This window comes from Sapajus apella, unplaced genomic scaffold (assembly GCF_009761245.1).
Source record: "Sapajus apella isolate SASKATOON/1434 unplaced genomic scaffold, GSC_monkey_1.0 scaffold81, whole genome shotgun sequence".
In the NCBI taxonomy this organism is placed as follows: domain Eukaryota; kingdom Metazoa; phylum Chordata; class Mammalia; order Primates; family Cebidae; genus Sapajus; species Sapajus apella.
Window position 1 is genome coordinate 4,834,124 of NW_022437021.1, and position 16,158 is coordinate 4,850,281.

General features: G+C 40.6%; 2 protein-coding genes across 16 annotated transcripts in view; one reads left to right on the forward strand and one right to left on the reverse strand.

The window, feature by feature from the left end:
* ANKIB1 (ankyrin repeat and IBR domain containing 1) overlaps positions 1-14,809 on the reverse strand; it is a 177,589-nt gene extending 162,780 nt beyond the window's left edge. For 2 of the 3 annotated variants that reach the window (XM_032253061.1, XM_032253060.1), the window contains exon 1: positions 14,274-14,696. The gene's annotated coding sequence lies outside the window, so the exon portion shown is untranslated. Of the gene's footprint in view, positions 1-14,273 lie in introns of all 3 variants that reach the window. The other variant, XM_032253062.1, reaches the window with a different exon arrangement.
* KRIT1 (KRIT1 ankyrin repeat containing) overlaps positions 14,683-16,158 on the forward strand; it is a 42,842-nt gene continuing 41,366 nt past the window's right edge. For 3 of the 13 annotated variants that reach the window (XM_032253065.1, XM_032253066.1, XM_032253070.1), the window contains exons 1-2: positions 14,850-14,993; positions 15,746-15,886. The gene's annotated coding sequence lies outside the window, so the exon portion shown is untranslated. Of the gene's footprint in view, positions 14,994-15,170; positions 15,366-15,613; positions 15,887-16,158 lie in introns of those variants that run through there. The other 10 variants (XR_004261206.1, XM_032253063.1, XM_032253074.1 and 7 more) reach the window with 7 other exon arrangements.

Consider the following 16,158-nt stretch of genomic DNA (forward strand, 5'->3'; position numbering starts at 1 on the left):
TTTTTTTTTTTTTTTTTTTTGAGATGGAGTTTCCCTCTTGTTACCCAGGCTGGAGTGCAATGGCGCGATCTCGGCTCACCGCAACCTCCGCCTCCTGGGTTCAGGCAATTCTCCTGCCTCAGCCTCCTGAGTAGCTGGGATTACAGGCACGCGCCACCATGCCCAGCTAATTTTTGTATTTTTAGTAGAGACGGGGTTTCATCATGTTGACCAGGATGGTCTCGATCTCTTGACCTCGTGATCCACCCGCCTCGGCCTCCCAAAGTGCTGGGATTACAGGCTTGATCCACCGCGCCCGGCCTGAAAATCTGCATTTTCTACAGAGCTATGTATCTATATAGTACCATTTTTCTATTATTTTCTTAACCTATATTTTCATATTTTATAATTTCAGATGTGATTTGATGCATGTTCTGTATATACATGTAAAAGGTTATATATAAAACCTCTTCCTAAATTAAAAAAAAAGAAAGAAAGAAAGGAAGAAAATAGTAGGATATGAACTCAAGAGAAGTAATGGGAGCAGGCAACTATTTAGGTAGGGTCTTCAAGGTTACTGTAAATCACTACCCTTTTATTCCCAGTAAAAAGGGAAGCCACTGGAGGATTTTAAGCAGAGAGGTGAAATGACAAAACTTACATTTAACAGGACCAGTCTAGCTGTCTATTAAGAAGACTAATGAGGGTGAGGAGAAAGGCCAGAAGCAGATCATTTAGGAAGCGGCTGCACTAATCCAAGTACAAGGTGATGGCAGCTTAAAAGGCAGGAGATGGCAGTGATGTTGGTCAATTCTTAATCAGATTCTTGATGTACTCCGAAGGTAAGAACCAACAGAATTGGCTGACATATTGGAAGCAGAAATGAGAGGGAAGGCAAAAACAAGAATGACTCCAAAATCCTGAAATGGGCACCTGGAAGCAAAGGGTTACCACTACTGAGAGAGGAAGACTGCAGTAGGTGAGGTTTGCATATGTGGGGGAAGATCTGCTTATATTTCAACAAGTTACATTTGAGAAGCTAATTAGACATTAGGTAGGCAAAAGGATATCCAAGGTTCAAGCTGAAATGTGAAGTCCAGGCTGGAGATACAACTTGGAGATTGACAATGTATACATGGTATTAAGTTGCTTGTATTAAAAATTTACAAAGATATAAACCCGCTGATATTTTCCTTATATATTTTTCCAGATTTAAAATGCAGAGGTTTTCCTCCTGCCCATCTAGACTTCAAAATTATAAATTATTTAATATACAGATGCCAAATCAAATACAAATATTAGAAGCCAGAAATCCAATTAGGGAGACCAATGTATGCGGAAACTATAAGGTGTAAAGGATATGGATAAGGAAGGCGGTAGGAACCATGGAGAAAGTAAAATACTACACAACTTCTAGGTTACAACCTGGCACATGGACATTATGGCATGTGCTATATTTAAAACTGGTCCTTGGCCAGGTGTGGTGGCTCATGCCTGTAATCCCAGCACTTTGGAAGGCTGAGGCAGGTGGCTCGCTTGAGCTCAGGAGTCTTGAGACCAGCCTGGGAAACATGGGAAAGCCCATCTCCACCAAAATTGCATAAAAATTAGCCAGGTGTGGTGGCATGCATCTGTGGTCCCAGCTACTTGGAAGGCTGAGACAGGAGGATCACTGGAGCCCAGAAAGGCAGAGGTTGCAGTGAGCCAAGTTTGCGCCACTGCAGTCCAGCCTGGGTAATATAACGAGACTCTCTTTAAAAAAAAAAAAACAAAACCCAAAAAACAAACGAAAAACCTGGTCTTTGATTTGTGGCTGATGCTACCTACATCTAAGGGCAAAAAATTCCAAATGGAGAGATCTCTTTTAAATCATACTCTAGATAGCAGATAGATGAGAGAACCTTCACTCTGTCTTTTCCCATTCCAATCCATCCTGCAAATGGCTGCTAGCTTAATTTTTCTACATCTATCCAATTTTGTTTTTACTGTCTCTTACGAACTAAGGTTTGGAATTATAATAAATATCATCAATTTAAAAAATTATCTGTTTTTCCATCAGAGTTTCTCATCTAAAGCAGAGAACACAGAAAAATGATTTGAGGAACTATTTCTAAAATTCTCCCAATGATTGTATATAATCAGTACCATTCTAAAGGCATAACAGAAAAACAAATTAATTTCATACAACAGACAACAGCAATAGCAGCAGCACTTGGGAACTTGTTAGAAATGAACACTATCAGACCCCATTCAGACTTACTGAATTAGAAACTTTGAGGGTAAGGTCTAGCAATCTGCATTTTAACAAGCATTCCAGGTGAGTCTGATACACATTAACCTTGAGAACCTCTGGCTTAGGGCATTAAGGCTCAATTCTCTCAAGGATTATCAGTAGAAAAGACTACTAGACTATAAAACCTGTGAATTAGAACCTTATTATGTTTTGTTTTCTCTTGCCTTATGCATCTGATTTTTTTTTTTTTTTTTTTTAGACGGAGTTTCACTCATGTTACCCAGGCTGGAGTGCAATGGCGCGATCTCGGCTCACCGCAACCTCCGCCTCCTGGGTTCAGGCAATTCTCCTGCCTCAGCCTCCTGAGTAGCTGGGATTACAGGCACGCGCCACCATGCCCAGCTAATTTTTTGTATTTTTAGTAGAGACGGGGTTTCACCATGTTGACCAGGATGGTCTCGATCTGTTGACCTTGTGATCCACCCGCCTTGGCCTCCCAAAGTGCTGGGATTACAGGCTTGAGCCACCGCGCCTGGCCATGCATCTGATATTTAATCCACATTCAGAATTTTTGAGTAGTTAAAAGACAGTATCCCCTCCCTCTGAGTTTCCCTGTTTCTCCTCATTCTATAATACCAAATTATCAGCCCAACCTTTATTCTCCCTTATTACTTCTTCCTATTGTACAGTATAGGAAAAGTAATGTTCTTCCAATCAGAATACCATATCCTAACTTTTTAAGTAATTCTGTAGATATCATGTCAAGTCACATTTCAGAGCAATAAAGACTCTCAGAAGATTATTCAAATGCATCAACACACAGGTAAGAAAATGTCATCACATTGCAAACACACCTCTTACAGAAATAGAGAAAGACCAAAGAATAAACTAGCCATCTTTACAAGGCCCAAGTCTCAATAGTTAGTTTAACAGATTTAAGAGTTAGTAGCTGGGTGCAGTGGCTTACATCTGTAATCCCAGCACTTTGGGAGGCCAAGGCAGGCAGATTACGAGGTCAGGTGTTCAGGAGCAGCCTGGCCAACATGGTGAAAACCTGTCTCTAATAAAATACAAACATTAGCCAGGTGTGGTGGCACACACACCTGAGTCCTAGCTACTTGGGAGGCTGAGGCAGGGGAATCACTTGTACCTGGGAGGTGGAGGTTGCAGTTAGCCGAGATCGTGCCACTGCACTCCAGCCTAGGTGACAAAGCGAGACTCCATCTCAAAAGAAAAAAAAAAAGAGTTAGAATGCTTGAAAGATAGAATAATCTTTATTTTTATAATTCCTTTCTGGAAATAAAAGCAAATAAATAATCAAAACCCACCAATTCTTTATTTATTTATTTATTGGCAATAGTGCATGTCCTTTTTTCATTCCTTGCTCTACTTTTAAATATAGAAAAAAGAACCTTAACATTAATGAGTATTCCATCAAGCTATCTAATGACATGGTACGTCTTGTTCCCCGCTGTCCTAACAGTTTAATACTAAGTTTCACAGAAACTAATCTCAAGACTGTTCATAACTGCTTCATGGTAACAATTTTTTATTCTTTTTCTTTCTTTTTTTTTTTTTGAGATGGCATCTCACTCTGTCTCCCAGGCTGGAGTGCAGTAGGGCGATCTTCTTGGCTCACTGCAACCTCCGCCTCCCAAGTTCAAGCAATTCTCCTGTCTCAGACTCCCAAGTAGTTGGGATTACAAACATGCACCAACTAATTTTTATATTTTTAGCAGAGACAGGGTTTCACCATGTTGCCCAGGCTGGTCTCGAACTCCTGAGCTCAGGTGATCCACATGCCTCGGCCTCCCAAAGTGCTGGGATTACAGGCATGAGCCATAGCACCTGGCCCATTGTGACAATTTTTCTAACCAACATTTATCTTTCTGGTTATATTCCATCCAACAGAGACCACTTGGAGAAAGCCAGAGTGGAGATCATACGATACTTTGTGTCCCAAGTTGAAACTCATTTTAATTGTACTCTAATCTTATGTCACAAGGGTTCTGAGGTAACATACAGATAATAAATCAAGTGGTAATAAGTGCCAAGGGAGGCAGTGCAGTACACCTAGAAAGAATAAGGGCTTTGTAGCCATGAAGATCTTTTGGCTTCAAGTCTTAATTCTAGCCTTCTTTGCCTTCATTTTATAGGAGAGAAGCCATAATATTAGTATACTGCCTCATATTGTTGTTACCTAGTTCTCATTTTAAAATACAAATTCCTTGAGAATAGAAATTACACGTTTTATACACCTCGGTACTCCCCCACATTGTATTTACACAGGTGCTTAAGAAATATTTGACTAATACTGGAATAGATTTTAGTGTATTAGAAAAATTCCCTAATAGGTGCCCTTACTTCCAGATCCCACCCCCAATTGCATTTTCCCTATTAAAAGGCAAATCTGATCTTGTTCAATTCCATTTTAAAACCTTCTAAAGGTTCCCAGCTCTGAGAAAAGTCCTTGCTAAGACCAGCATTCAACTCTTCACAGCCTCTCTCTTATAACTCGGCCCCGCCCACTAAACTACTACAGCTCCTGGAATGTTCTGTCCTCCTCCTATCAGCTCTGCCTGAAAAGGATAACTCCTACTAGTTATTCAAGTATCAGCTTAAAAGTTGTTTTCTCTATCAAGTTCCATAATTATAGCTCCCCAACCCTCAACTAACTTCGAAGTCCTGCCTCCATAACTTGATACTACACTCAACTTACCATCTAAGACTATAATTAAATGTTTATATACCTTCTTAGTTACCTGGTAAACTTTTTGAGGATGAGGATCACATTACATTGTTTTATACCCATTGTTTACCATAGTTGCTGGCACACAGAACACCTTGAATAAATATTACTTATTGAACATAATGCTAAAGTCCCATGTTTCCAACATTAGTTTCCAATTTGAAAATATAATCATGTTTATCTCCCTGTTTGCTTATAAATAACTTTAAAATATGACAACCCAATAGGTTAAAGAAAAAAAATTCTGGGCTTTATCCTGAAGACACATTTGTTATGGCACAAACAGCAAAATCAGCACGATTTTTTTCAAAGAACAGAAAAAAATATTTCATAAGAACTTGTTATTCTGGGGGAGGGGAGGAAGCTGCTTTATGTTGGCCCCATCCCCAGAAGCTACAGTCAGCAAACTGGATATGATTCTCAGTTAAAACAAGCAGAGCCATGGATAGCAAAAGAATATAAAGAAATGACTGCTCAGTCTGGAATGCCATCTCAAGACCATGAGGTGACAAGCCTGGATGACTAAAAAGAAAGACCAAATGAGCTTGCATTCCTGATTGCACCATGGAGCCACCATACCAGCTCTGGACAGTCTACTTCTAATTTCTCATTACCTGAGGAAAATAATCACCCTTGTTTGTTTATATGACCCTTCTTTGGATTTCTGTGTCAGCTGAACATGATTCCTATTTGATGGGAAAGTTAGAGAAAGTTTAGGAAAAAGTTTGTTTAACCTAGAGAGGAGAGAGTGAGTCTCAGGACAGGAATATCAGAAGTCTTAAAAAGACAGATAAATATGATTGCATTAGTCAGTTTTCATGCTGCTGATAAAGACATACCCGAGACTGGGAAGAAAAAGAGGTTTAATGGACCTACAGTTCCACATGACTTGGGCCTCACAATCATGGCAAGGAGGCAAGGCAAGGAGGAGGAAGTCACATCTTACATGCATGGCAGCAGGCAAAGGGAAGAGAGCTTGTGAAGGAAAACTCCCCTTTTTAAAACTATCAGATCTCGTGCGACTTACTCACTATTACAAGAATAGCACAGGAAAGACCTACCCTATGATTCAGTTACCTCCCATTGGATCCCTCCAACAACATGTGGCAATTTAAGATGAGATTTGGGTGGGGACACAGCCAAACCATAACAATGATTACATGAAATGCCAAAATAAAAATAAACAATAAGTGATACCATAAACTAAAACAAAAGCAAACTAACAAAACTTATTTGTAAATTAGGTTAAATGATTATATCCATAATAAGGATATCAAAGAATACCATATATTAGTAAGGGAAAAAAATCCAACAGGAAAAAATGAGTAAAGATAAAAATAAGCAATTCATAGAACTGAAAATCAAAATGCCCAATAAATAAATTGAAAGATGCATAGGTAGGAAAATGCACTAGAGGAAACTTTTTTTAAAAACTCATTTTATTGTAAAAGAAAGGCATTCAGTGACAGTTTACAGAAGAAATAGTTACTCTCAGACATTAATGGTGACAGTAAGAATTGTGTCAATATTTTTGAAAAACAGTTTAGCATTAAGTATTAAAATTAAATTGGTATATGCTATGTACAAAGATATTAATTGTAGTATTATTCATAATAGAAGACTAGAAACAACCCATATGTCCAAAACACACACAGTTAAGGTTTCAGATATCTACTGCTATAAAACCATCCCAAACTTAGTATCTCAAAACAATATGTTATTTTTCACATCTCTATAGGTTGGCTAGCAGTTTCTCTGCTGCCTTCATCTCTGGTTCCTGCATGTTCAGCTAAAGGGTCAGCTGGGCTACCAGGTCCTAGATAACCCACTTTCACACCTCCTGGTTGGTGCTTGCTGTTAGCTGGGGCATCTTGGTTCTCCTACAAGGCACATCTAGTGCTTCCATACACTAGACCAGCTTCCTCACTCTCAGCTGCAGGAAAAGCATTCCTTGAAGCCTCTTAAGGAGTTGGCTCCAGGATTCACAGATCACTTCTGTCATATCCACTTATCAAAGTAAGTCACGAGACCAGCCAAGACTCAAGAAAGAGATGGAGAAATAGATTCTAGCTCTAAAACAGAAAAAGCCATGGCATACTGCAAAGAAGAATGCCTACCAAAACAGAAGAAATTTATGACTGCTAAACATTCTATCACTGGCATGCAGGTATAGGGGTATGTGTGTGTCTGGATGTATACACATGCTCACATGCACAATGAAATACTATGTAAGTTGTTAAAAAGAATGGAAAGGTTTTCAAGATAAGTTTAAAAAAAGATGTAGAATATTTAATAGAGTATGTTACCATTTGGGTGTGAAGAAACTATGCATATATTTTATCCCATATATATATGTTTGTAAGTTCTTGAAATAGATTTAAAAATTAACTATTAGAACATGTAAAGATGTCGGCAAGCTAGCTGAAGATGCAGGGCAGTGAGGTCCTGTTGGGAAGAATACCAGAAGTGCAGACTAATTAGACTACAGGCGAGGACAATGGGTGTTGTATGGAAACAGAGAGCTGCACAGAGTCGTAGTTCCAGTAAAGGGTTGTGGATCCACAAAGAGGCAAAAGCCAGCAGGCCCAGCAGTTAATGATGCATATTGGTAGGGGCAGATGAAGGTGGGAGACAGTCTACATGGCAGGGAGAATGATAGCTTACTAGGCGAATAAGTAAAACAAATGGGCAAATGATAAATATACTGAGGCTTACGCAAAGCCTAGCTTCTTACTGCCAGAGAAGGCATTTATAAACATTTAAAGGGAGAAAGCTAGGAAAAACCCTGAAGTGTTAGACTAGAACTGGAACTACAGGAACAACTTTAAGATTCTGTAATATACACACACAGGTACAGAAATAATTATGTATGTATATGAGTATGTGTTTTGTATATGTATGTGTATACAAACCATATACAAGTGTCCTAATTCTATCTTTTATGATGGCTTGGAAGCAATGACACTCCAGTAGCAACGAGCACACTAAGCCCCCAAATCTTTGTTTTTAAATACCATCTTTCACAAAAAAAAAACCAAAAAACAAACAAACAAAAAAAACCCTCAAACAATGCACAAAAAAACAAAAACAGGGCTCCTTGGAGAAATGGCTGATTCCAGGGCTAGAGTAGACAAAGCACAAGATGAACCAGGAACAGCTTGCTCTGCCACAAAGTCCTAAGGACAGACACAATCAATGAGATAGAAGGATGATATATGGGCAGAGGAGCGAGCTTGAAGAGGCTTCTATTGGCTAAATCAGGAACAGATTAAAAAGCAAAATAAATAATAATAGTAACAAATCAGAACATATTTAACAAAATAGAAATCCATGAGTTTTTACTGCTTTAATTAATAAATGAAAAAGAAAGAGGTGAATCCCCTCTCTACTAAAAATCCCCGTCTCTACTAAAAATACAAAAATTAGCTGGGCCTGGTGGCGGGCACCTGTTATCTCAGCTACTTGGGAGGCTGAGGTAAGAGAGTTGCTTGAATCTGGGATGTGAAGGTTGCGGAAAGCCAAGATCACACCACTGCACTCTAGCCTGGGCGGCAGAGCAAGACTCTGTCCCAAAAAAAAGAAAAAAAAAAAAGTGGTACCTTATGACATAATACCAACTAGTATGTATAGAAGAAATAACAGAAATAAAGACATATTATTTGGCAATCATCATAAAAGTGGTTAATTCAGGTGGGAGTCATCGATGACACCCAATAAAGCTGATGAGTAGAGAAACAGAATACCAGCATAATTTTGGAAGACATCTCCACAAACACTAGTCAATTACAAAAGGCACAAATACAATCTTGCCAATATTACTATTAGTGGAATGGTTTTACATTGTATGCCTCTAAATGGAAAACACTGAGCAGGGCACAGCACCATTTCTGTGGTATTACTACCAGGAATGCATAACTTGATTGGCGTCATGAGGAAACATCATACAGATCTAGGATGAGAGTCACCAATCAGAATACAGGGCATATACTTATTAAAACTGTCAAGGACATGAAAAATGGAAAAATGAGGCTGAAGAACTACGAACGGACGTAACTAACATGCATTCCTGGATAGGATGCTGAGCCAGAAAAGAAAGAGATGTTGTCAGGAAAGTAGATGAAATTTGTATAGGTTCTTTGGACTAGATAGCAGTGTTGTATTCATGTTGATTTTCTTTTTTGGACAGTAGCATGTTGGCTATATAAGAGAGTGCTTATATTTAAGAAACAGACACTGTAGTGTTTGGGGGTGATGGGATACCATGTCGGCAGTTTGCTCCAAAAGGCTTAAAGACTGTAATGAGGCCGGGTGCCGTGGCTCACAACCGTACTATAATCCCAGCACTTTGGGAGGTCGAGGCGGGCAGATCACGAGGTCAAGAGATTGAGATATCTGGCCAACATGGTGAAATCCCCTCTCTTCTAAAAACACAAAAATTAGCTGAGCGTGGTGGTACATGCCTGTATTCCCACCTACTTGGGAGGCTGAGGCAGGAGAATCACTTGAACCCAGGGGGCAGAGGTTGCAGTGAGCCGAGATTTCACCACTTCACTCCAGTCTGGCGACAGAGTGAGACTCCGTCTCAAAAAAAAAAAAAAAAAAAGAAAAAAAGAAAAAGAAACAGATTGTAATGAGTATGTATGTACAGAGACAGAGAGAAAGAGGGCAGGCAATAGAGGAAATGAAGCAAAATATTAACAATGGGAGAAATGGGTGAAGGGGATACAAGAGTTCCGTGTACTGTTCTGCCATCTTTTCTTTATATTTTAAATTATTTCAAAATGATTTTTTTCATCTGAAAATAAAGGTGTGATATAGAACATCTACTGATAGAGCAAATGCTAATCACTTATTGCCTAAGGCCAGGAAATAGAATGAAAACCCTGGCTGAATATGTTGATTTACATACTTTCCTTTACCATACTCTGAAGGGATGCATTAACAAGAAGAGCAATGTTTAGGCCTATTTGGAGAACTAAGAGCATCTCAATGAACCCTCCCTTCTCTTCGTGGATTTTAAACAGGCATTTTACAGCTCAATGAGGAAAGGAATCTTGGCTTACTCATCTTTGTAGTCCCAGCCCCTAGCCCATTAATAATTTAGTCATTTTTATGTTCTTGAACAGGAATTCTACATCCAATATTGTTTCATTGAGAAAAATATAGTGACTTGAGTAGCAAGGATTTTGCTACACTGAAAGGGAAGGACTATTTATGTTAAGTTAAAATTATATGTCAGACTGAAGATAGAAAAATATCAAGGATTAACTTTCTTAGGAACTCAAGTATTAAATATCTGTTCTAGAGTTTTAAAAGCAGAAGAATGTGTAACCAGTAGTAAAAATCATTATCCTAAGAATAGCAAACTGCTAACAGTTTTGGTTAAAAATAATAATAGAATAAAATGTTTAGGACAAAAAATAAGGCTTTTGAAGAAAAGGGTTGACAGTGGAAAACCATGTTTTAAGAAACGTTGAGCTCCTAAAAAATTATTGGGCTGAACCACATCAAATTGCTGATAAAGCATATATCCTACCAATAATGAGTATGATAATTTTCAAATCTGAAAGCATACATTTTCATTGCAGAAACCAAAACTCTCCAAGGCCTTTAGTTGCCAAAATTAAACTCAAAAATTTTAAAAGATAAAAAGATGTCACATGGCTTAATACACTACCCTTCCTGAAGAATGCACACGTTTTTAGTACATTTTAAAAGCTCTTGGTCCCATTGCTGAACTTGAGGGAAAAAAGGGTAAACATGCCTGAAGATCTATGTTACAGTTAACCATAATGAACTTTAGAATTAAGTGTTTTCAAAAGTTTAAACAATGACTGAAAATTACATTTTAACAGGATATAATTATCTGCTTTAGAACACAAAAGATACTAACACCTTACGAAATTAGGATTTTTCTATTCAAAGCAATATTAGAGAATTAAAAACTGTTAATGACTATACGGCAGTTTCTACCCTTTAAGGACTATAAGTCAAATCTTTTTGAGAATATTACAAGGAAAAAAAACTCCAGTAATACTATACATCAGGTTCTGTATGGCTTTTTATTATTATTTGTACGTGTGTGTGCGCGCGCACGCACGCGCTCTTTAAATGGAGATAAAATACATTTTAGGACTATTCCAAGAATTAAATGAGATAATGTATGTATAACACTTAGCATGGTGACTGGCACAAATTAGGCCCTCAATAAATGGCATCTATCGTGCTTATTCTTATACAGAGGGTATGAAACAACCTTGCAACAGGGTCAAGTGGCTTAAAAGCCTGTAAGAGAAGTCAATAAAGGCAGATGGATAGAAATCACAGTCAAATATCTAGACTGGTAACCTCAATGAGGAAAGGAACCTTGACTAATTTACCTTTGTACATCAAGAACCTAACAAAGTGCTTGGCACACATAGTAGATGCTCAATAAAGGTTTACTGAAATGAAGTACACATGAAAGTATCTAGAAGGCTGGGTGCAGTGGCTCACACCTGTAATCCCAGCACTTTGGGAAGCCAAGGCAGGCGGATCACTTGAGGTCAGGAGTTTGAGACCAGCCTGGCCAACATGGCAAAACCTTGTCTCTACTAAAAATATAAAATTTAGCAGGGTGTGGTGGTGGGCGCCTGTAGTCCCAGCTACTCAGGAGGCTGAGGCAAGAGAATCAATTGAACCCAGGAGGCAGAGGTTGCAGTGGGCTGAGATCACACCACTGCACTGTCTTGGTGACACAGGGAGACTCCGTCTCAAAAAAAAAAAAAAAAAAAAAAAAAAGTATCTGGAAAAGAAAGAAAGAGGGAAAGGAAAGAGGCAGTCTGAGTTTGTAAAATAAACTGAGAAATAACTGTCTAAAAAAATAAACTGAGAATTAAACAGTCTGAAAAATAAACTGAGAATCCAAAAATTACATTCCCTCTAAAGAAGTCACTTTGAAAAGTAAATTAAAAACCTAAGTATTAAAAAAAAAAAAAAAAAAAAAAAATACCTAAGTATTTTTAGATCAATGTATAAAAACTCCCCCCAGACTGATCTCTTTAATGACTTAGTCCCTTCCCAAATGTTTTTTGGCAAATGTGTCATATATTTGAAGGAAATATTTTAAAACTTAATCTAAATAAATGTTATGTGTATCTTCAAAGGGGGAAAAATTACCCAAAACATTCAGGAATCTTTTCTAACTTCACTTCAAGGACATTCAAATTAACTTAATTCATAGTTCGTCCATCTACTTATATACGAAAATGAGCTTACACTTTTATCTACCAGCAAGTTGTAAATACACATACTTCACTTTCACAAGTTTGAGTGCATACCCCAGAAAAGAAAGAGTAAAGAAAACTCACTCTTTGAGAAGTGGGCAGTGCCACAGTAGTACAAAAGAATGGCTAACAAAACTTCCCTCCTATGTTTCAGTTGTGTGTATTATTAAGGGTGTGGCTTTTGCTTTCTGTAAAATTGGTCAGTTTCCGAATAAGAGTAGGTTGCTATAGTGGCTCCCTCCTGTGTTTCAGGAGCCACCTACCTGTTAAAGCCCTTGTTCACAGCACAGTCTGCTCAGTTTCAGAATCCTTACATATTGAAAACTCAAAATTCTCAGTGCAGTGGTCAAGGGACCAGTGGAATCGGAAAATATGATCCTCTCTTCCCCATCCTACCCCAAGGAAAAGAGAGAATCAACAAACAATTTTTTCTAAGACTTCTCCAAGGTAGCACCCATCACCTCACTATAGCACCCTACTCTGATTCAGAAACTGACCAATTTTACAGAAAGCAAAAGCCACACCCTTAATAATACACTCAACTCTGTACAGTGCTTGGTTTCTGTGCTAAGTACATTTCCAGAGAGAGAGTTGGAGCTACATCTCCTGAGCCTACTTTAAATTAACATCTGTGAACAGTGAGAAGTTACAACTCAAATCATAGCCCAAAATCAACCGCTGAAAGGAGGTTGGGGGGGGTGGAAATCATTAAATACATCCATCTTTCTTAATGAAATGACAATGCTTTTCCACAACACAAAACACCAAAGCTACCAGTTCAAACTATACAGTAGCTTGCAGAATACCAATCTGCAGTACACAGTAAAATTATTCTTAAACTATCATTTGCTTCCTATGGTGCTCTGAAAAGTAGCAAATGCATGAAGTCAGATAAGGGCTATTGTTCAATCACTGCCAGCATTAAAATTATTTTTAAATCTAATTTCTGGAAAGTTCTGCAGTAGCAGTTTAAAAAGCGAATCAAATTCTAATGAGAAAAAAGTCTAGTTCAAAATCTGAAAATACACTTTGAAGATATTCACAATTTAAACTAAGAAGCAAGAATGTCATAGGCAGCAAGGTGTGTAACATCTGTGAGTAGCTAATACAAAAAAAGATTTCTCTGGAATTAAGGATTGAAAATAATTATCAAATACTATCTAATATGATCTTTTTAAGTCTCTTGTCTCCACTAACAAAGCAAAAGCTTCCAATACAAAGATTTTCACACCTTACACATACCCACATACTTCACAAATTAAGAACTAGATGAAAAACACTAAAATTTAAAGGTATCTAAAATACACTATCTGAAACAGCAGACTCTTTACATTTATCTATCAGACCTAATAGTAAAGATCTTCTGAAATGGATCGTCATTTCAAACAAGATTGTTCGATATGCCATTCCGTGTGAATAGAGCTGGGGAGACTAATTCTCAAAACCTCCTCAGGAGATGCTTTATTACAGCTCCAGTTTCAATTTCCTGCGACTCAAATAGCTACGTACAGAAAATAGCTCATACATAAAGAGAAAAATGAGAATACAGGGGAGCGCTCCACTCTTTTGTTTTGGTGGCAGAAGCTGCGAAAATAAAGGTTCACTGGAACCATCTGCACCTATCCCCACCCATCACAGCCCTGCAGAGCACTTTTACCCATCCGTTCCTAGCCCCTCTAGCCTCTCTCTAGCCCCCGAGATCGGCAGAACCCGTGGCTTTCCACGTCTCAAAGGATGGGCGGGGGAGGCTGCGAGGAAGGACACAGATCCTTTGAGGACAGAGGGACAAGAAGATGTATCCAGATGGGGAGGATGGGACGCGTCACGGAGACCCGGAGGCTTCCAAATTCCCTGGGAGAAAGCCCTGTAGGGGAGACAGAGAATGCTGCCTGTTCAGGGGTGAGGACAGAGGGACAATGCTCCGAAACAGGAGACAGGCACACTCCTAGTAGATCCAGGAGGGCGTGAACTAGGTAGCTCTGAACTCGGAGCCCGAAATGGGTAGAGACAGCCTCAAACAGATCGGTACCGCGAAGCTGAGACTTACGGTTACTGCTCCCGCCGAAGGTAAAGGTCGGTGGACCTTGCAGCTTCGCAGTTCCGCCTCCGCCGCCCCTGCCTCTACCGCGGAGCTGATGACCTCAGGTACCCTGCCGCCCCACCCACCCCGACGGGTGCCCGTTCCTCGCCGGCCCGGGTACCCCCGACAGGCGAAGGCTGATGTGGCCGACGGTGCGCACTGGCGGCCCGCGAGCAGTACTGCGAGAGCCGGAGGCGCCCGCGGCGAGGCTTAAACAGGGCGGGTGCCCCCCATCCCTCTCCGGCCGCCGCCCCGCCGCCTCACTCTGGGGAGGGGAAGAGGGGGCGGTGGCTCTTGCCTCCGCCTCGCGGTCAAGTCCGGCTCATTCTCCAGCCTTGCACGCGCTCAGCCTTGGCCGCCCTCTTCCCCTCCCCCGGCTCCGGCTCAGCTGCTGGCACCCCCGCCACCACTACCCTAGTCTCCTAGTCGCCTGCCACGAGCCCCTGAGAGATTGCAGGTCCACCGAAAAGCAGCAGGAACGCCAGCAGCCCGGCCGCCGACCCGGAAGCTCTTCCTCCGCCAACCGCGAGGCTGCAAAGGGTGTGAACCCGGAAGCGATTGCCTAGCCACGGTAGCTGCAGGGTGGAAAGCTAAGGCCGTTGAAGACCTGGGAGCCCATAGTTTCGGGAGAGGGAGAGGGGTGAATGATGCTGAGGTGCGAGGAGAGGGAAGGACAATAAAGAGCAGGTGGGCAAGAGGGTCTCGGACTCCAGAGACCTGAGCTTTTGGGGCCGCGGGTGGGGCACCGGGTGGGGAGCGCGGGGGAACACTCCGGACGACTTAGCATCTGAGGGTTTTTCTGTCACGGGAAGCTGGGCCAGGCTGCTGTGCCTGGGAGAAGGGAAGGAGGAATGAGAAAGCGGTGACGGTCCCTGCCCCGCCTCGCCAGGTGACTGTCCCACTCATTTAGTTGAATGTAGCGGCCGGAGAGGCACTCGCGGCAGTCCGTACGGGTGGGACCTCTTGGTTTCCTTCGGGGAAACAGAAGGAGCAAATTCGACTCCAGCGAGGAAAAACAGAGGTGGGAGACTGAACCATCTCCACATCTAGTTGCCCCAGGCAAGGAGTTATTTTCCACATTTAGTTACATAGAAACCAAAGCCACTTTTTGGGTGGAAACTCTTTGAGCAAAGAGACATTTTCCCCTGGTAGTGGACGTTGATGGGTGGTGGCGCAGGAAAAAACCTCCCAGGAAGAGTGATTACGTATTTTTGTCAATGCAGGGAAAGCGATTCACAGCTTGTTATTCTAACTCACTTCTCCCTCTGACTCACTTCTTGCCTCTACACCTTTTTCCACCTTTTAAGGTTTTTTGCCTTCATCGCTTTTTCTGCATGGTGTTTTTAGCCTCTCCAGAAGTCTTTTATCTCGCTAGTCTAACTCAGGATCTCATCCTCATTATTTTCTTACTCTTCTGGAGTGCGTATGTGCCTTTACAGTTTCTGTTTGCAAACACTGTCTAGCATACTAAGAGAATATTAGCAAACCTGTTCCATGGACACTAAATGGCAGTTGTACACCTCCCCTCACCAGTCATAGTGACAACCAGAAATGCCCTCCATATTTTCCAGTGATCCCAGGTAGATGCCACCTCCCAATTAAGGACCACTTACACCACTTTCTTTGTAAGGTCTCATTACTTAGACAGCATATTATCATTTGTGCCTAACATTTTCCAGAATAGAGTGAGCCATATAACAAAATGCCACGTTTCCTGTACTTGTTCAGTTGAACCCTCATCTCAGACTCACTCTAAACATATTGCAAACTCTAGTTATACCTTTCTCATATTTTAGCTCAAACTACTCATTTTCTATTAATTTGTATGTGTTTCTGCCTTAGCAGTTTTACC